The following is a 22,053-nucleotide window of genomic DNA, read 5'->3' on the forward strand; positions in this document are numbered from 1 at the left end:
TGACCAAATGAAATTTCTAGAACCTTGGCTAGTGTTTATAAATTGACATACCAAGAGACAGTCTATATTGTTGGGTTTGTTACCCTTGGTATACTATAAAAGTCGGAAGGAACAACTGTAATGAAAGCTTATTAATCGGGAACCTACAGACATTTGACCGGGAACATTTGCAGATTTTGAACATTACAAACTGTTAAATTTTAGGAGATTAATTTAAACTTTGGTATTTCAACGCAAACACAGTATAACTTCAGTAGAGAAACTTACGGCTGAAGAGCTAGATAGCGACCCGTTAGTTAAGCTGTACTGATGCCAACCAGAAATTAATTCGTCTTCGTAAACCGTCGATAATATATTCAGTTCAACACAAGATACAAGACTCGGCATTGTTTGTAAGTTTGCAAAACCTTTGTATGTAAATTATTATTTGCAATAACCAATATTATAAAGTGTATTATTATTTGTATATTAAAAATATATTTGTATTAAGAACTGTATGTATTAATCTTATTGATAAATATCACAAATTCTATTCACCTCTACATTTAATTAACTTCCAAATTTAAATTACAATTTAACTCAGTTTTACGCTAATTTGAATCGTAATACATAACATAATAAATTGGAAGCTCGTCTGAGATAAATTATAATATGTAACACACGTAATATTATTAAGCAGTTCATGACTTGTATTCTTTTGATTAATGAATAAAACCTAATGTATTTTCTTCCTCTTCCCCGGTGGAATTATAACGTTCGATTCTCTGTGACAGACACAACAGGTAGCCCAAACAAACAAGCATTTATCCCACAGTTATGAAACGCACATAATTTTCCATTTTTCTATCTCTGCAATTTTTTTCCCTGTAGTAACTTCCATAGGTTTTTTATCTGTAATATTCTTACTCACATCCTCTGGTCAGCGGTAAGTCTTCACACTTACAATTATAAAATATGAAGTTTATTACTTGCTATGTACCTAGTACCTAGATTTTTCATGGAAGAAATTTTTATTAAGAACGACAGTAATTTAACAGGTTTTAGAATTGTAGCATTTTGGTAATGATGATGTATGTTCGCAGACATACCCATGTACCACGAGAGGGCAGATCAAACAAATAAAACTCAAGTCAATAAGTTACAAATAACATAAAGCAATAACATATTTAACAGTGTAGTCACTGCTTCGAAACAGATGTAAGTTAACATATTTACTTTAGCATCAACAGAACGGTTCATTTAATCAAATAATATAATATTCAAAAAATCATCTTCACACATTCTAATGAATCGACTCTTGAAATTTAAAAGAATGTGGTTTATCAAAAATATTATTTTCTAATTCTGAAATGAAAGAAATATTATGTACCGAAGAATTAGGGTATAATTGTAAGCAGAAGTAATCATGAGTTTAGTTCCACTAAAGTAATGCTTCGTTTCGAGCTAACTCCTCCGTGACCTTTTGAATTTTTATAACGTGCATAGATCCCTGCATCACAACAGAAAATGTTTTACTAACAACTGTATTATAGAGAATATTTTGCTATAAATCATACTTAATTTCATCAAATAAATCTTTATTAATATAATGTATGAGTGAGAAGATGGTTAAAAAACAGAGTCATTTGGACATTTCATTGTTCACCGAAACTTTAAAAAACTATGGCTATCTTTTAATTAACTTCTTGGAATAAGTCGAAACTTATTATGTTTGGCATCCCAAGTTAATTCAAACATGCCGTCGAAGTTCGGTTTATCACCGTCAGGGAGAGCCACAATTCAGCTGTTAAAGTTATGAGAAGAAATAGTTCATTTATTTTTGAACAATCCACAATAGCAGAAGTCTTTCTTTTCTGCCCAGGCAACCTCACACCACCAGTGTCCACATTAAAATAAAAGTATATTTCACCTAAAGTATGAACATATGATTTTTTAAAAATCATGTTTTCTTCCCTTTTTGATGTAATAGTTTTCAAAGATTCTGCAGCTTAGTTAAAGTTGTATTTGTATGTATGTTTGTGTATATATTTAACGTGTGTGTGTGTGAATTTCACACACATATATCAAGAAAGAAAACATTCAAATAATGAAGTTTTCTAAAAGATGACATTTTTGTTGAACTGTTGAAAACAAAATTACTGAATTCTGAGTTTAGAGTTTTCATGAAGAATTTATTGGTACGTTTCCTTCTGATGGACAGATTCTTCCTTCACAGGTTTCTTCACATTAATCTTGTTCAGCCTCACTGACATGATGACAAGGAGCTGGAAAGTTGAACTTGAAGGCCATTCACACAGTGAAAAAGGCTTAAAATCTTATAGTTCTGTAAAGAAGAAAAATACAGTTTTGTTCACACTAAATCTTGTTCTGAACACAAAATCTCAATTCTGTCCCAATTTATTTTTAACATTTTAACTAATTCCTGGACAATCAAGATTCAAGTCACCTAAAATTTGCATAGTTTTTCTTTTCCAGTTAAATATAAAATTATAAGAAAGTTAACTGTTTAACAAGTTTTACTGCTATTCATTTAATGTTCCTATAAAAAATTACCTTTGAGAAAAAACAGAATAGTATTAAGTATAAATCTTTACAAAGTTCTTAAATGGAAAAACTTGAAGTAGGTACTTTTTCACCCACAGCAGGCAATATGTAGACTGAATTACAAACTACAATACCCATACAGTAAGACAGAACAAACAATTCATGAGGTAAAAAAACCAGCAAAAAGTGCAATATTAAATTATTAAAACAATATAAAAGTAATACAACAAATGGCACACGAAAACTTAATCACAGCTAACATTCAAAGAAAATATTAAGTAAGTGAGAGATACCAGTACAGTATTATAAGCAAAATATCGTGGAAAAATTTCAAACAAAAAATATAGTAACATTTTTACTGTTTTGTAAGAAAATATTAAAACTCCCACAATCTTAGTAAACAGTATGATTTTGTAAAATTCCTTATAACACACTATTTCTTACATCTAGAATATTGCAATAACCTGTTTTGTTTTTTGTACTCAAGTTCAAATTCACTCCTCCACGATAACCAATAGTTAAACACACTCACAAGAAACAATAGAGTTCTAAACATTAATATGGATAATACCCCATACCACTTTTTACAAATGACTTGAAGGTCACAATTTATCAAGTCTGCTCATTCTACATAAAAATATATGGCAAACCTATTTAGTAGAAATATACAATTTTGGTGGAAACACTGCTAAACAGAAGTAAAACTAACTTAAACCTAAATTTAAGAGCTTATGCACGTGCTAAAATTTTAATGTTCATTATGCCTTAAATAAGATGATTTGTTTAGGTCACTTCAAGTTTAAAATATGCCATGTAAGACAATATTACTATAACTGTACATTTATGTGTGTCAAGTTATTGTTATAACATAGTTGTAAATATCTGCTAAGGTTTTACACACAATTTATTTGTGCAGAGGTAAATGAAAATAAATAGATAACCATAATACAGTTGATTTTAAACTTTGACTACATACATGTCTGTCTTGGAATTTTAAAGTTATGTAGTCTGAACTACGTAATCAAGTGCAAAATACTGTTTGCAGTAGTGTAATGTAGTCATTACAAGTTATGAAAAGGTATATACATGGTTGTCATGTATACAGTAAATTTGGAATAACTACACATTGTGCATACAGTCAAATTAAAACAATTCACTTTGCACTCATCCATATATACTTTAACTGTGGAATATTACATACTGTTGGCTGCAACTAGGTAAGCTACATACTAATCAAATCTAACCGAATGTACACTATAAACTCTGCATATCATAAAAATGATAACATCTAAACTAATTCACTGTTATCAAATTTAATTTTCTTCACGATAAGGAAAATGGATCAAAAATATTGCACAACTATCTTGCTGTTCCTGATTCAAATTTAGAAAAAGTAAATAACTAATATACGACTTTTAATACCAGTACCACATTACTTAAGACAGATGTACCGGTACAAATTTATAACGATTCTTGGATGTTTTCCATTGTTCTTTAAATCTGAGAGTATTTCTCTTAGACACAAATTTATTCTAGCTCAACGTTGGCAATATAGCTTAACTTTCATCAAAAGTTAATTTATAAAAAATAAAACCAAACCGTACTCCAAGCGTGTACAACGTTACACATGCACTGCTGCTAGCTCTACCTAGTGGTCATTACAAACAGATCTTTTACCCCAAACAACATTTGAACTTCTAAATATTAATACTATTTGACTTTTCTTATTGTTAAACTTAATACTGATTCACAGAAGTTTTGATAAGTTTAAATTAAAATCGGTTATTTTATCAAATGAATATTCAAATTTAGCATTATAAATTACAACTACACTTTTAATACCCACACTAACCTATTGAAATATATGTGTAACTTCAAGTAGGTTTCTCGTGATCACAAAGTACATTCTGTTGAAGACTCTAAAGAAAAAACCTTAACTTTTTTGTTCAATCTAGTTGTATCACCTTACCTGTATAAGACCTACCTAATATGTGGATATTTTTAGAGTTGTTTAAGTAATATTACTGAGGAGACTGATAGTAGCACAGGAGAATGGAAGATGGGAGTTATACAAAAACACACAACTTAGATTTAATATAATGGTACCATACTATCTCTGGCTTTCTGTCCAAAATTATACTGGGGACCAAAATGCTGATTTCAAGAACAGCTTTGTTGTCTTCCCCATTGGTGTGTAATACTATAATTATTATTCCTTTTACAATTTTTTTTCTTTTCTTACATATAACTAGAGAGCAACTGCCTTCCTATTTCTAGCTGCAGACACCAAAGATGTGGGATGTTCTTGACTTTTCTCTTTTTTTTTTTTCATCTTTTTTTTTATTTTAAGCATGCAAGGTCAACAAAATTGAGGTTAACTCAAGTAGATAGTCGAAAATAGCTTAGGTCTTACTTCTGCTAGTACCCCAGTAACAGGACTTGTTTATTTTATAATGATCACCCTATGGTTTGTGTCTCAGTGTTGAAAGTTTGTTTTCTAGCAGAAATTTGCTTCTATGTTCTATTTTTTGCTTTTTGTATTTTCAAGAAACTAAAATTTTTCTAAGTATATTTCACCTGAGGTATGGATATACGATTTTAAAAAAATCATGTTTTCTTCCCTTTTGATGTAATATTTTTCAAAGATTCTGCAGCTTAGTTAAAGTTGTATATATGTTTGTGTATATATTTAACGTGTGTGAATTTCACACACATATATCAAGAAAGAAAACATTTGAATAATGAAGTTTTCTAAAAGATGACATTTTTGTTGAACTGTTGAAAACAAAATTACTGAATTCTGAGTTTAGATTTTTCATGAAAAATTTATGAAATAATTAAAACATTAGAAGTTGTTCATCATATGTTTTATAGGTTTTATTCCTTGTAAGGAATTTTGTTTTTCATAGGCTCCTCTAATTTCAAAACAAGAAATTCATATTTGGTATATTAAGCTTATTAATTAATACTGTTTTGAGTAAAAGTGTAATTTTTAACTGTTAAAAGGTAGATAGATTTGTGGAACATTTATGAAAACTGATACACATTACTGGTGAATTTATAAACGTAATTATTTGTTCTAAAAAACTAATATTTTAATCTTTCATCTATTTTATAGAAGAAATGTCAGTCATATTTGGCAAGTAATTTTGTACACTTGTTGAATTTCTATAAAATAGAAAATCAAAATCCACTGAATTCAGTCAGTTTTGTAAATACATGTATGTCCTTTTAATAGAAATAAAAACTCTTGTTTAAACAATTGTGCACTTTCACCAAAGAGTTACAAGCTAATAACTATATTGTACATGTGGTGAAAAACATTTATCAGTTAATTTTTGCTTATTTTGACTTCAAGTGGTTATTAGTCATTATAACTAATTCAACTTTGTTATACCCAAGTGAACTTTTCTAACTTATGCCATAACTTATGATAAGTGTGTGAACTTTTCATATGTACCCTAATAAATATCTGAAAAAGGACTGAAATTCGTAATAGTTTAGTTATTATAAGGTAAAATTCCTGTTATAAAAAATTCTAAAGAACGTAATCTAATATGAAATGCAAATGATTAGTTATTTAGTCTTACTTCTTAAATTCCTGGGGGACTAGGTAAAGAATGCAGTGTTTAAAAATGTAATAGACCTAACTCTAATGTTTTATAACAAGTTTAATTATAAACTGATAAAGTTATTGTAACATACAGTTGCTTTTTGTTTACCAATTGTATGTCCATCCTTACTGGTTTGCATTGTATTAATTTCTGAATATAAAACTCTGAAAGTTTCATGGTTTAAAGAGAAGTAACACTACAAAATAAAATGAGAGAAGTTATAAAAAGTTAACAAGCCTACAGCTCTTAAGATTAATAATTGTTATAGACCAGAATCAACTAAGTAATTCTCTTTTAAAATAAATATAGTATTTTTGATTATATTACTTAAATTTTAACTTTTGATATGGTTTATTATGATACAGTTAACAGTAAAATAAAGAAAATAAGAGAGAGTTTGAATGAAACCTGTTTGTTTGTTTGGGAAGTTCTACATATTATGTGAAAGAAATATTAATATTAATAGTAATTTTATTTTTACCATGAAAATCACCTATTGCATGGAATATCTCAGTAAAAGTTTTGTAAATTTTTACTCTTTGTGTATATAAAAGACTGGTAATGTTCACTAAGAAATTTATGAAATTTCATGAAGGTAACCTGGTACATTCACTTATAAGACTTACAGTTTCGTAGTTACATGGTGTTTATAAGTTCAATTAAAAGGGACAGAGTGTATACAGAGAGTTAAACCTTGAGCCATGTATTTTTAATAATGTTATGTGATTAAAACCACTTAAATCTAGCCACATCACAATTGTTTCTATGGTATGAACATTTTCTATTTCAACAACACATTTCTAATACTTCTAGTAAGCTTTGTTTTAAGACTGGCATTCTACTTTGTTCTAGCTTTTCCTCTATCAGACCTTTTTTGTTTTTTTTTCCTGTATATTTTTATTTATTATTATAAAAGTAACTAAAATGTGAGTATCGATAAATTAAAATAAATAGTAATAATAAAAATAATTGTTTATGAGGTATGCTCTTGAATAGTTCTGTGTTATGTAATTCAGTACTGTGAAGTGGGATACACATTCCCCATGTGAGTTGCAATTTATATCCCATAAGTATTAGTCAGACAGGTTTGAAGGGCAATAGAATAATTTAATTTTGTGTGTATTAGTTTGTTATAACTTAGAAAACAAGCTGAAACAAAAATATGACAAAAATTGTAAACAGTTTCATTCTTTTCATTAAGAAACTTATTTTCAGGGATTCATTTTTAAACCAATTATATTTATTATTAGTTATAGCATGAATTCTTAAGTTATTTTAACTTTGTTATAACAATGTCATTTTGAGATGAGAAAAACAATGTTTTGAAATACATGCAGTAACACCTGTTCAAGCCAGAAACTGCATAAGGTGGAAACCTGTACAAGCAGGAAATATCAACATTTTGCAGCATTATCTTAAGATTTCTTTTATAAAAGGCTCTCTACATGATGGAACTTGTGTAACATGGATGTAAAACTATCTTTCACCTACCTCATCTGTTAACAAGTAAAATTAGAACCTGAGTAAGACAGAAAAAATATTTTTGATTAAATATCTATTTCTTATTTGATTAATAATTTCTTTAAATATTTATAAATTATTGTTTAAATAATAATTTGTTTAAATATTAATAAATTCTCAGACATTTTGTTTCAGTAAATATTGGTTAAATACATTTGTTCATTTTTTTCTGCCATCATTATTCCAAAGGTCACTATTCAAATAAATGACTGACTGTACTTTTGGTTGCATTTGCTGATAGAAAACTAGAGAATATCTGCACTGTTTTAAAAATTTAAGGAAGAATCAATTTCCTGTGAAATGGAAAGTGAATAATAAAGCATGGATGACAAGTGCTACATTTCAGAAATTTTCGAACAAATTAAACAAGAGAGTGGAACAAGAAAATAGGAATATTCTACTTTTCCTAGATAATGCAACTTGTCACCCAAAAGTTCAACTTTCAAACGTTTCTTTAGTCTTTCTATCTCCATGTACAAAATCAGTTCTACAGCCACTGGATAATGGAATTATACAGTTTATAAAATTGAAATACAGAATATTGATCTTTCAGCATATTGTTCCAAGTATGGACGACTGTAAGGGAGCATCTGAAATGACCATGAAAACTGACGTGTTAGATGTAATTGCATTTTTAAATCATTCAATCAAATACGTAAGAGATGAATGCGTAATAAAGTGCTTTGGAAACTGTGGATTTATTCTTGATAATGGCAAAGATTGTGGAGAAGTTATTTGTTATGATGATTCTAGTGAAATCCAAACTTTGAGAAGATTGATGCAGATGATTCTGTAAATGTGGAAAGTTTTGTGAAACTTCCCAAGAATGTTTTAACAGAAACTAATGAAATTGATTTAAAATCTATAATAGAATCACAAGATGGTGACAGTGTGAGAGATTCAGAAGATGAAAAAAATGGAAAAGATAATGAGGAAATATAAATTCCAACTTCATCGCACATGATAAGTTATATTAACACTATCAAACTGTATGCAAAAATGAAGAGGGAAAACGAACTTCATGAAAAAGCCGTAGAATTGGGGTTCTCTTTCAACTGCAGGAGGAAGCCAATTAAAAAAAAGTGAAACGGTTGAGACTGGACACTTTCTTCAAATAAATTTAAGATATTGTGGGACATTGTGGGCTCGAGCACCCACATCTCACTCTCCTGATTTCTAATTTTCTTATATAAGACTAGCAAATTGGAGGTTAAGGTTGAAAAACTGTATTTCCCCACTGCATTATGGTTCCTACTTCATCAGTCACCTCCAAAACCAAGGATAAATTTTTTAATCTCACATTGTAGCTTGTATCCTGGAATCCTTTTATAAAAATTTGCAGCGTATTTAGTTCAATTTGAAAGTGTTTTGTTTATGGCTTGAAAACTTAGGGTAATACTATATATAGAATGAAAGAAAAATCAGTGTATCAAAAGCAATTGTGGCTGTAACCCACAGTCTCTCACATGAAAATTATTATGTATTATTTATAACCAACATTTTATAAAAACAAACCTGTGAGAGTGATACGTAAAATTATTCTTAAACCAAGTGTCACTCAAAATCGATCTACTAAGTTTAATAGATATTACCTTAATGTACACTCTACAGAATGTAAAATTAAAATTACAGGAGAATTAACTATTATGTAACACTAAGAACACTTGACCAGAGTTCATCTCTTACAAGGTAACTATTCACATAGTTCACAAGGTTAAGATGTTTCACATCACACAATATTAACAGTTCAGTAATTAAACCTTCTTTATCTGGTTGCTCAGTCAGAGAAATCTTCTTAACAGCAACTTCCAACCCAGTTCCTCTATCTATGGCTTTATATACACCTGCTGAATCACTAAAACAATTAAAGAAATATCATCAGAATCTGTAATGTACTTGTTTATAAAGACATTTCCAGATTCTAGTGATAAAATTATTATGCTTTAAAAAACAAATGAACAATGGAAAATCACCTGTTTAAAATATTTATGCATACAGTTTTATTATTGTAGATCTCATCATATAAGAAACAATATCATATATAACTAAATGTCTCTCATTATATGAAGACTACCATAAAGTATCAATAAAAATTAAACAGTAGATGAAATTGACACACGTAAGCAACGTGGACGATTTTAGAATATTTTCAGCTAATCATTCGTGAGTGAATTAATCCATTGAAGTAAATGTATGCTTTTAAGAATAAGAATATCAATGACACTATTGATTATTCTGCTCTATAAATCTTGTAAATTTGTGTATGATCAAATATGCTTTACAATTTCACAAGGTAATGATGTCTTTATACACGGTTATTTTACTTCTCAGAAGTTACTAAATGCTCTCTTTTAATCAAAATATGCAGTTATTCAATTTCAAATTTTAACTTTATGAACTATGTAAGTATTTTTGCTGGGACTTAAATAGTTATTTTTCAACACAAACTTATGTTGATGTAAAGTGAAACAGCTGTATTTGTGTGAGATGAATCAAACTGTCCACTTGTTATTCTGCATTTTGTTAATTCCTTGGTAGGTCAGAAAATGGCAAGGTGTTCCTTATATTGAACAGTTCTATATTTTATGATTTAAATCACACTTTCAATACATCAGGAATATCATTCTATAGACTGGTTAGGCAGCACATACATTTCCCTCTTCATCACATATAGTGTAATAATGTTATAAATGTCATTACTTTCTCTACTGAAAATGCATTTCCATGCACTACTTACCTTTTCTTATATACATAGCTATTCACATGCATTGCTGCCCTCTATATGTAAAACATTTTTACATGCATCCCACAAGTCTTCTGCCTCCCTCCATTAAAATGATTTATTCTAATATGTCTCCTGCAATTTATCAAAACAACCCTCAACCAGTGAAACTGCCACATATTTAGGGTTACCCATGTCATTTCCTCTATTTAATTGTACCAAACTAACACTACTAGTTTTGCCAGAAATTGGAAGATTGTGCTTTAAACAAAAAAGAAAAGTGGGATGTATGAAAAGATGTAAGGACTTATCGAAAATCCAATTTCAGTATCAGAAAAGTATAATATTATACCTGTATTCATATAAATACCTAGAATCCATATTCCATAATCAAAAGGACCAGAGCAACAGAATAAAAGAAGCATCCTTTGAAAGCATAGAAAGAAAACATCTGGAAACAAGAGAATAAGATGCAAAGAACTGATGTGAGAGACTATACCACAACTGAACTATTTGTAACATTGAAGAAAATTATGATACATGTGGATGGAAAACAGTGTCCAAGTGATGTGTGAGAAAACAATGGAACTGCTTCTAGGAGTAAAGTGACTAAGACATAAGATCACACTCAGTAAGCAAGCTACATCCAAAATTCATGTCACTGGGAACTGATATTTATGCAGGGATAGGGTGAGGAGCATACAGTCAACATTTCAAGTTCAGAAGGTGTAATAACATTAATAACAATGAGTAATTACCATCAAAAGGTAAATAACACCCCTGAAAAATTAAATAATAATAACAAATAACTTACCTAGCCAAAGTCACATGGAAATTTGAAGAGTGGCTTCACATCAAAGAAAATAGCCCAAAGAGGATGAAATGGTGATACTATGCAAACAGTGAGAGACAAATGTGTTAGACGTAGTCAATACGTGCAGTTGAAAAGTTCTTCCATAGGATGACAAAGATGAAATATGAGAGAAAAGGTAAAACATCAAAACATCTTTATGGATCAGACATATGATAAAGATGACTAATGGAAGGAAAGTGGATCAATGAGTATCCTCACTAGCCACTGTAGTTTTGGGGAGAAAAGAATGATTCAGATGAAGTAGAAATATGTAGGATGATAAAGAGTACATGAAAGAATGCTGGTACGTAAATCAGACCAAAGTCCTCAGGTTAAGAGAAGAAGAAAATATATCTTAAGGGAAAGGTAAAACAAGGAACAGGTGGAAAGTGGTTTAAATGAAAACAGAGTAAGGCAATGGAGAACCACATAAACATCTCAGTCCAGAAGAGTAGCCTGCCATTGAGGACAATGATTCTGGATGAAATTTATCAGTTCAGAGTTATTGGGAAAAAAATGAAAGGTGTGGTACAAAGCCACCTGATAACTGGAAACCAAAGAGACAGAAGATACTGGATTAAAATGCCTAGTAAGAAACACAACAATACCAGGAACAGAGGGCAAATCAGGTGAAAACCTCCATTCCAGAGATGAATGGTAGAAAACATTCCATTTATGCTGATACACTTCCATGGATGAAAAGCAAGTGGAACACACCAGAAATGAAACTACACATCACAATAAATCTGATTTACTTACCAAGGACCAAACAAAAAAACAAGCATGAAGACAGAGGAAAAGAAGACTGATATGATCAATGTTACCAAAAAAGGAAGGAGAGAGGTAGCCGGATAATTAAAAAACACAGATGTGTCAGTCAGTAAGTAGCAATCAGAAGAACCTGACATGGAGTGGGATGGATGAAATTAAATAATTCAATAAAGAAGGTGAATGAGGAAAACCAACATACAGATATTTGTTAACCCAATTCTGACTGAATGTGTTGATTGCCAGGGTGAGTAATCATAGACCGAAACGGAAGTGGCTTGTGGTTGAAGGATGTTATAGAGGCATTGATGTGAGAAGCACCATACTGAAGTCAAAACCATGGAAGACAAGATGATTGAAAGATCATTTCATTTGACAGACTTTGTCTGAATGGGAAAGATGATTTGTGACAATATTGAAACACCTGGAATATAACATACAGTGATATGGATATCTTGCATATCAGTCCAGAAAAAAGATGCAACATATAAGAACATACAGATCCAGAATGAATGCCACTTTTGTAACTGAGATAAGTACCCACTGTGGAATTTTTGGAATGAATCATGACCAGACAATGTCTGGCCAGATGGAAGAAATGATCCAAAGCCTGACATACAGCTAAATGCTCCAGTTTGATATAATAACTCTCCTCAGCTGTAAACCAACACTCTAAAGCCTCCCATTGATCAACCCATGCCCTCCATCTCTAGACATGAGATGAAAATCCAGATGAGGATGAGAAAGTGTAACACCTGTCTAAGTGTGGATCCTGGCCAATCACTGAAGACCCTGAATAAAGGGGATTGTGGCAACCACAAAAAAAACACAGCCCCAAAAGCGATAGCACATCAGGAGTTCCAATATGTTTAACCAGCTCACTTAGTTATTTCCTGGAGCAGCTGAAATGTACGACATTTATAGTTTAAAATGTATAGTTCAAATTCACAAGGAGATAACAGTAACAAGTCATCCATATCATAATGAAAATGCTTCCAATGAGTTTGGCAATGATGAGAAAAAGCTCAAAAATACTAAAATAAAATAAAAAACATAGAGCCCAAACTAAGCCTCAACAGGAGTTTTTAAAACTGATAACTTATCCCTTGTTGGACAAAACCAAAGATGTGGTGATGACTTCAGACCTATTGGAATATGTAAGAAAGCATTCATGACATCCATCTTGATCATCCACATACCTTGAGTTAAAACCCACCTGAGGGTGAGAAACAATTCCATGATGAAATAAGGGAAAATGAGGAATTCAGTGAGGTGGAACAAATACATAACAGGTAGCCAGTCTTCAGTTTTCTTAAGGACAGACAACAAACAGCCTAGAATAAAAACTGAGATGAGCCATAGGTTCAATGGCATGTCAAAGATGGGATCCTGTGGCTGAGAGAAGGAAATGGGTTCTATGACAAAGGAACTAGAGAAAGAGATTGTATTAAAAGTCTTTCTGATAGAATTCAAATAATCCACTCATCTGTAGCAAAAAATTACTAAAGAGGAACAAATTCTCACAATCAAACTCTCACAAAACCAGAATTCACGTGGTAGTCACCGATACTGTTGGCATTGTGCCAATGTACATGAAAGAAAATGAAATACAGAACTTCTGAATGAAAGAACAGGTAAGCACTGAGGAATAATAAGAAGGAAATGGAAATAAATGCTTTGAGGTTTTAACTGTGGCAAACAATTTACCAAGGAAGAAGTGGTAGAGGATTCCTCATGTGATTTGAGTGTGTCAGGAACATGGTTGATACCTACCACTAAAGAGAGGGGGCAACATGTAATTATCTGAGGCAAGTGGGTGGCAAAATAACCGAAGAAAAGACGATACCGAGATTCACAAAATCCTGAGAACAAAGAAATCGTGTGTGAGTAAGTCAAGAGATGACGATGATAAACCTTCAAGATTTTGGTGCATAGCCTGGGATAGATGATGTATTGTAGATAAACACCACAGAATGAAATGAGATTTAGACAAATGTGCGAAAGCTGGGTATGGGTAAAACATTGCAGGAAATCATAGTTTGCCCCAAAATTGACAAAATAAACTACAGCTGCTAAGAACAGATTGGCAGTCCGTGAGAGAAAAAAGAGATGCTGGCACTCTCACCCAGTTGGGAAGTAAGATGCTCCACAAGATATCTAATATCCAGGGAAGATAAGAAGACTAAATAAGAACTATTATGCAACAAAGAAAGACAGGGTTCTATGAAATCAAGTAAATGGGTGACACATCACAAACCTGAAAAATTATGTCTAAACAAGTTTTTTAGGCCGAGCTGATTCTACAGATGGAGCACATGAAACACGGCACAATCTGAATTTAGTAAGAGGCTATCAAAATCTTAGTTAAACTAAACAGATTTAACATGTTCTTGGGGAAGTGAGGGAAGTTCAGGAGTACATGTTTGACCTATATAGTAACCAATATCTTGGCAAATGATCACAGATAATCCCAACCAGAACTGACCCAATGTGTCACCAACTAAAAAGTGTTTTGTAAGAGATTAACCTTGAAATTTATGGGATATAATATATAGAACAAATTGTTTGATAGACAAATACAAATATGTGAGAGAATAAAACACATGAAAACAATAAAGATTGGATAGAGAATTTAAAGACATAAGCTGCATAATCAAAAATGATTAATGCAAAAGACTGCTTTGGAAATATAAATATTTAAGTTATAATTAGGAACCATGCTAAAGAAAAATTTCAAACAACTCAATAAAACCCTGCTGAAAAAGAAATAGTTCAGTAGAACTAAATATTAATCATATGAATTACAAAATGTGTGTCATTCTCATTGGTGGAAGGTTTTCATGTGGTAATTTGTATGAGAAACTCATTAGAATCAAGTATTTCCCACGGATGGGTGGTACGAGGCTTGTGATATGCGTAAAACATGTTTTGCATATAGGGGGCAGTACTAAATAAGAATAGTTAATCTTGCAAAAGGATATAATGCAATGTATGGAAGTAAGCCATTGCAATGAATAAAATATGTACACACTTGCAATTTGCAATAACTACGTCATGCTAATAAGATAAATAAAGTGGAAGTTTTCAGTTTGGGTGAGTATATTCCTCATGCCTAGTAACATGTTTACAACTCTCTTTTTTTCTCTTTTACACAAGGAAGAAGCAAAATATTGACAAAGCTGGAAGTAATATGCAGATATTGTCAAACCATCTTGTTTCTCATTTCAGTAGCTAGTATATGAAATTTAATTAACAATTGTTTGGAAATTCAGCAGAATAATAACCAATAACTCAGTTTCCCTTTATATAAAGGTATTTGAAGGAGAAAGAAAAAAATTGTGATGCAAAATTTACAAAATAATTAGCTTAATATCACATACTCACTCAACTGAAATTTAAATAAAAACAACTAATGAATATACAACAAAAATTAAACAAAATTCCAACATACAAACATCAAGTAACTAATGAATGAAGTGATAGAGTTAAAGTAAAATAATACCTGTTAAGTAATTTGTGTTATTTTCCAAAAATGAACTTTTTATCTCTACTATGTTACTACTGAGTACAAATTTACCTTTAAATCATGTTATCATTCTTTTGAAAAAAGCTCTTGAGGTACATGTTACTTTTAAATTTACCCTTGACCAATTTGTTTTATCATGGTATATTTCTCACAGGATCCCCCATTGAAACAATACTTAACTTTTTCATAATTTCCTCACGTCATTTTCATTCTCTTTGATGAAGTATTATAAAACAACAATTAGTACACCACACAAACTTGTGTTTGTCAACAAAGATTACTTGTAATGTTTGCTGTATAGAATATTCAACACTGCACTATTAAATTTATAAAGAAAGTTAAATCTCTTACTCAGACAAAGGATCAATTTTTCATGTTTTTTATTATAAATAAAATCTCTTGTATTATTCTTCTGTTGTTGGTACAACATAAATCCATTTAATAACTATAAAAATTAAATAAGTCTACACAAATAATCCTGACATTTGGTTAGTGCTCCAATCATCAACAAATAATTCTACAGATAATCAATGTAAGTGGGTTCAAATGAAAGTGTTTTGGTTTCTTTATGTTGTGTTATTTAATTGACTAAGGTATTCTCAATAGAAATACTACATTTGATGGTTTGAGTTAAAATATCGCTAATAATTCCTGAAAGGGTAACTGACATAACAGAAGAACTATCGATACGAAAAAAATACTGCATTGTAGAAGATAAGTTGCATAAAGATCTCTCTCCTTCAGGAAAACCTTGGTCGCATCTTTTATAGTCAGAACATCTGACAACAGAAAGCACATTGAAAGATGTTAAGTAATCAGATCTGTAATTTTCGTAAAATGGTGAATAAATCATGCCTCATACAGATACCAATAATATAGATACACTTGGCAAAAATACGTAGAACAAACAACTGAATTGAATCAATGTAAATATCCAGTAACTGTAAAAATTAACACAAACGATCTGCTTCATTGATCACTTATTCCACATCATGTGTAAAGTGATATTACAGATGTCTGCACAAATATAAGGAGCTGATGTTTGGAGTAGCATGATTTGGTTAGTCTGAAACACATTACAGTTAACATTACTGCCATGCAACATGTAAAAAGTAGACATAACCTTGAGTGGTAGTGTGTTTCCCATCAACCGAGAATGAATAAAAATAACCTGGCTTATATCATGCATGTTATAACAAAGTGCAGCAACAACCTGAATGACTACTAACAAGTACATACTGTTCTTAATAAAAAGTTCAAGAGGAACCCTTTTGAAAAATGAAAACATTTTCATCAAATATCATTTTGTACTACATTTAATTTGTATTAGCATTTAATGATGATTAGAGTTAACTGTTCCAGTTTCTAAAGCTTTACACTTAGCAAAAAACTACGTGACATTTTGACAATATGAGGTAGTTAATTGCTGTGGTGGGGAAGACAATAGTTTTGATAAAAGTTTATAAAAGCTGATCTTTACAATTCAGATAAATAACAAGGAATATAATTTTATTTTCATCAATGTTTCACTTTCACGGATTTACCAGAGTTAATATATACAATTATTTGATATTAGAATATTTGTTAAATTATAAAACTGCTTGTAATGTTCTATTTCTCAAGTCTGTCATAACATGTGTCTAACAATGTATAACTTATTATTTATGTTTCCTTATTGTATTAATATTATAGTTTGTTTAAAACTGTAGAAAATTATGTGTGGTGGTTGTTAATGGAAGAAAAGGAAATGTTGAAGATAGAACCACCACAAAGTTAACTACAGTATGTACACACTTTAAAATATGTACATTTGTTGTTACAATGTTTCAGGCAATGCTCTTTTATTTTATCTCTTCCTAAATAATAAATCGGTAGAGCGAAAACACAAAATCAAATGCTGTTTGACAATATAACGAATAAATGTGCACAACAAAGCTTACTAACATTTGTAACAATAGGAAGTTGTGTGTATATATATGTATGTAAACAGACACACACAGCACTCCCTGTATTTACACGTACGTGAACACATTCACTGCTCCCTGTATTTATATATATGAAACACACACACTGCTCCCTGTATTTATATATGTATGTAAACACACACTGCTCCCTGATATTTATATATATATATGCATCGATAACTTTTTTTAAAATTTCACTTCCCTTAGTCTTACTACAAACTACTATTTGAGATTTGTTGTAGCTTCAAAAATATAGGTAGGAAATTGGAGAACACATGGGTACAAGTGATCACTGTTGTATTAAGTTTGATATTTTTCCTGAATATTGAAACCAGAATATTTTGATTCCAAATTTTAAAAGTCAAATTTGAAGGAAAGCAACAAAATTATCCATTGTGAATTGGGCAGCTGTGTTATGCTGAGACACAAAGCAAATATGGAAAATCTTTAAAGAAAAATTCTTCAATATTCAAGGTAAATATTTTCCTTACATAAAGAACAGGGTAGCAGCAAGTAAAAACAATGTTGGCTCATGAAGAGTATTGGAAATAAAATTAATGAGAAACAAAATAAATTGAAAATTAACTAACGTAACTTCTCTTATCAACAGGGGTGATGAAAATTGTTCCAGTACTTACAGACCCATTAGTCTTACATCAGTTGTAGATCACATTTTGGAGAGTCTGATAAAAAAAAAACACTTCAAAAAGTTATTTAACCAAGTTTAGAATTTTATCAGACAGTTAACATGGTTTCACTGAAGGAAAACCTTGCCTTACAAAATCTTCTGACATTCTTTCAAAAGGTTACTATTTGTGTTGATGAGAGTAAGAGTAGATCAGGAAGAAAGGATTGTCACAAATGTAGTTCAACCAAACTAGATTAATGTCACAAATGAGGTACCTCAGGGTTCAAGTCTTATGACCTTTGCTCTTTTTGATATGCATCCATGACACAGATGAAAGAATGATCAATAAATAATTAAATTACATTAAGACATAGGGTGTTACTACCTGTGAAGAGAATGCTGCTGATTTACAGAAAGATTTATATCATTCAGTGAATTGGGCAAATAAATGGCAGATGGGATTTAATTGTAATAAATGAAAAATAATGCTACTGGGTTATCATTATATGAATAATAATTTGAATGGGTTTAATCTAAACAATAGAGTAAAAGGGATCTTGATGTAATAGCTGATCAGTCTCAGAAGCTATCCAAGCATTGTGTTATTGCTGGTGGTAGAGCAAATAAAATTTTAGGTTATATCAACAGAGATTTTCAATATCAGTCTAAAGCAGTTATAATTTTATTGTATGATTCATTGGTTATATCATATTTGAAGTACTGTGTTCAGTCTTGGTATCCTTACCTTTGGAAGGACTTTGAATTTTTAAATATAGCATTATACAAAATGTAACCAGTATGTGGCGCAGAGGGTTTCCGTTGTCCATAGTTTACTGATTCATTCTGAAAGTTGAGGATGTTCAAAAGGAAATTTATAGCTTTCAGTTATCATAAACCAAGTAACTTTCATGTAAATGGTGAGTTAAAATGTTTTACTTTATGGTTGCCAAACTTTTTTGAAGATATGTGTGTAATCAAATGGACAGATGAACTGAAATAGAATCATATCTGAACCAACAAAAAAACAAAACAAAGTTAGGTGTTAGAATAGAACTTTTTGGAAGTTAGTTTTCCCAATACCATATTATTCTATGTTGTATGGTCTTATTTTCAATCTTAATACCATAGTGAAGCATGTAATACTAACAATAAAGCTGAGTTAGAAACTACATTATCAACAAAAGTTTTATTGTTGCATTAGAAACACATTAAATCTTCTGTAATTAGACTGCAGTTTGAAGCATTAGACATAATACATAACATATTGGAACAGTATGGAATCTGTTGGTCCATCCTGGCTCTTACACCCTCTAATTTATACTATAAATATTAATGAATAAATTATTAAAAAATCTTAAGGCCAATACTTATCATTCATATACTTATCAAGCTTTCTGTTAAACTCCATTAAATTTTCTGCTCCACAACATCCAAAGACAACCCACTCCAAAGGCTAATTATCTTGTAAGAAAAATAAAGTTATCTTAGCTGAAGGTGACTTCTACTCTGCCAGTGTTTATACTTGGGTCCCTTAGTCTTACTATACTCACTGTTAAGTATGAATAAAGATGATGCATCAACATTATCAATTCCTTTTACAATCTTAAACACCTCTATCATATCACATCCCTCCTCTAATTCTTTTTTCAAGAGAAAGCAGAATGAGAGAATTCAGCCACTCCTCATATGATAACCACTCCATCCCAGATATCTTTCTAGTAACCCAACTAGCAACGGCTAGAACAGATAGCCCTAGAGTAGGTTCGTGCGAAATTCAAAAACAAACTGGCTTCTGTATAATAGGATAATGAAATGTTATGTTTCGTGAACAAACATTACTCGTTTTTCATGTTAATACATTTCATTAAAACAAATAAAATCATTTGTCTATTTTTAGAAATAATTTGTTTTGATTTTGAAGTCGAATCTTGAAAATAATGGAATTAAAAAAAGCGAAGAACGACAATTCTTGAAGAAATGGGATAAAAAATTTTATATAATATTTCATAGCCTCATTAATGTTATATGAGTATAAATATAAACGTATTCTTTATTTAACATGAAGTTGAAGAGAAACTTATATCGTCAGTATGATAAACCATGCACTTATATTTTATTCTCTTACCGATGTAGCACAAATTCCGAAAGAAAGAGGAAAATTAATTTTATAAAAGATAATTATTTTCTGGAATTTTTGTTTCGTTTCTTGTAAAGAACATTTTTGTAATTATGAAAATACTATTAGCTAACGCATAACAGTAAATGAACAATGACAGTAAAATATGTTCTATCACGTGTTTCAAAAAAGTATGACAATAAAATGTGAATGTGTGTACAGTTTAACGGGAACCTCATAGACTTATGTCACGTGCGGCATTTATTGTTACATAATGAAGTTGGACACTTTAATACATGATGATTTACCAGAAGCAAACAAGTGTATACCAAACTGCAATTGTTCACGTGCTATCCGTTATTACTAAAATGTGACTGTTTTCCAAGATAGTATAAAGCAAAGATACAATTCTACATATTTATGTGCCGTGGTATTAGATTACATGAGACAATTTTAAAGGACTTTGAATTAATTCAGAAGGTATATCAATTTAAATATATTACTTCACCGTTTAATATATACATATGTTTGAAAGCAATTTTTTGAGATTAGAAATCAGCTGGTCATAACGAAGAGGTAATTTAATTTTTTAATTAACTAGTATCTCATTTTACCCTAGTTTCAAGGAATTTTAAATAGTAGTTTAAACTAAAGGAAAGGCTCTTTTGTAGCAAAGCGGTACGTGTGCAATCCTGTATGCTAAAAACCGGGTTTTGATATCCGTGGTATGGACATCACAAATAGCCCATTGTAGAGCTATGGGCTTAGATAAAATCAAATTAATGGGAAGAGAAAACAGTGATGTTCGATATATCAAATTGATGTTCCGAAAATTAATATCCCAAATAAGTAATGGGTGAACTACCTATCTTATACAAGGCGTATTATGTAATTATGAAAGAGTCGTTGTCACATTTACATTTTATTTACAAAACTGTAACAATAAAATTATAAAACTTCATATTTGCTACACTGAAATGTGATATAAGTTCTTTCGTATAGTCGGCTATAAAAGACTTACCCGATCCTTTATCGTTAATTTCAAAATTTATGAATAGTGAATTTTACATATCGAACATCACTTAATTTGATTTTATCTAAGCCCATTTTACTAGGTTAAAATGAAATATTCTAGGTAATTAAAAATTAAATTACCTCTTCGTTATGACCAGCTGATTTGTAATCTCGAAAATTGCTTTCAAACATATGTATATGTTAAACGGTGAAGTAATATATTTAAATTGATATACCTTCTGAATTAATTCAAAGTCCTTTAAAATTGTCTCATGTAATCTAATACCACGGCACATAAATATGTAGAATTGTATCTTTGCTTTATACTATCTTGGAAAACAGTCACATTGTAGTAATAACGGATAGCACGTGAACAATTGCAGTTTGGTATACACTTGTTTGCTTCTGGTAAATCATCATGTATTAAAGTGTCCAACTTCATTATGTAACAATAAATGTCACACGTGACATAAGTCTATGAGGTTCCCGTTAAACTGTACACACATTCACATTTTATTGTCATACTTTTGAAACACGTGATAGAACATATTTTACTGTCATTGTTCATTTACTGTTATGCGTTAGCTAATAGTATTTTCATAATTACAAAAATGTTCTTTAAAAGAAACGAAACAAAAGTTCTAGAAAATAATTATCTTTTATAAAATTAATTTTCCTCTTTCTTTCGAAATTTGTGCTACATCGGTAAGAGAATAAAATATAAGAGCATGGTTTATCATACTGACGATATAAGTTTCTCTTCAACTTCATGTTAAATAAAGA

General features: G+C 30.6%; 1 long non-coding RNA gene across 1 annotated transcript; it reads right to left on the reverse strand.

The window, feature by feature from the left end:
* Positions 1-1,526: 1,526 nt before the first annotated feature.
* On the reverse strand, positions 1,527-19,900 carry LOC143238006 (uncharacterized). The gene is made up of 3 exons (XR_013020379.1): positions 19,691-19,900; positions 9,440-9,534; positions 1,527-2,323 (listed from the first exon to the last, which is right to left on the reverse strand). It is a non-coding gene; the product is annotated as an uncharacterized LOC143238006 (long non-coding RNA).
* Positions 19,901-22,053: the final 2,153 nt, after the last annotated feature.

Source organism: Tachypleus tridentatus, chromosome 13 (assembly GCF_004210375.1).
Source record: "Tachypleus tridentatus isolate NWPU-2018 chromosome 13, ASM421037v1, whole genome shotgun sequence".
Lineage (NCBI taxonomy): Eukaryota > Metazoa > Arthropoda > Merostomata > Xiphosura > Limulidae > Tachypleus > Tachypleus tridentatus.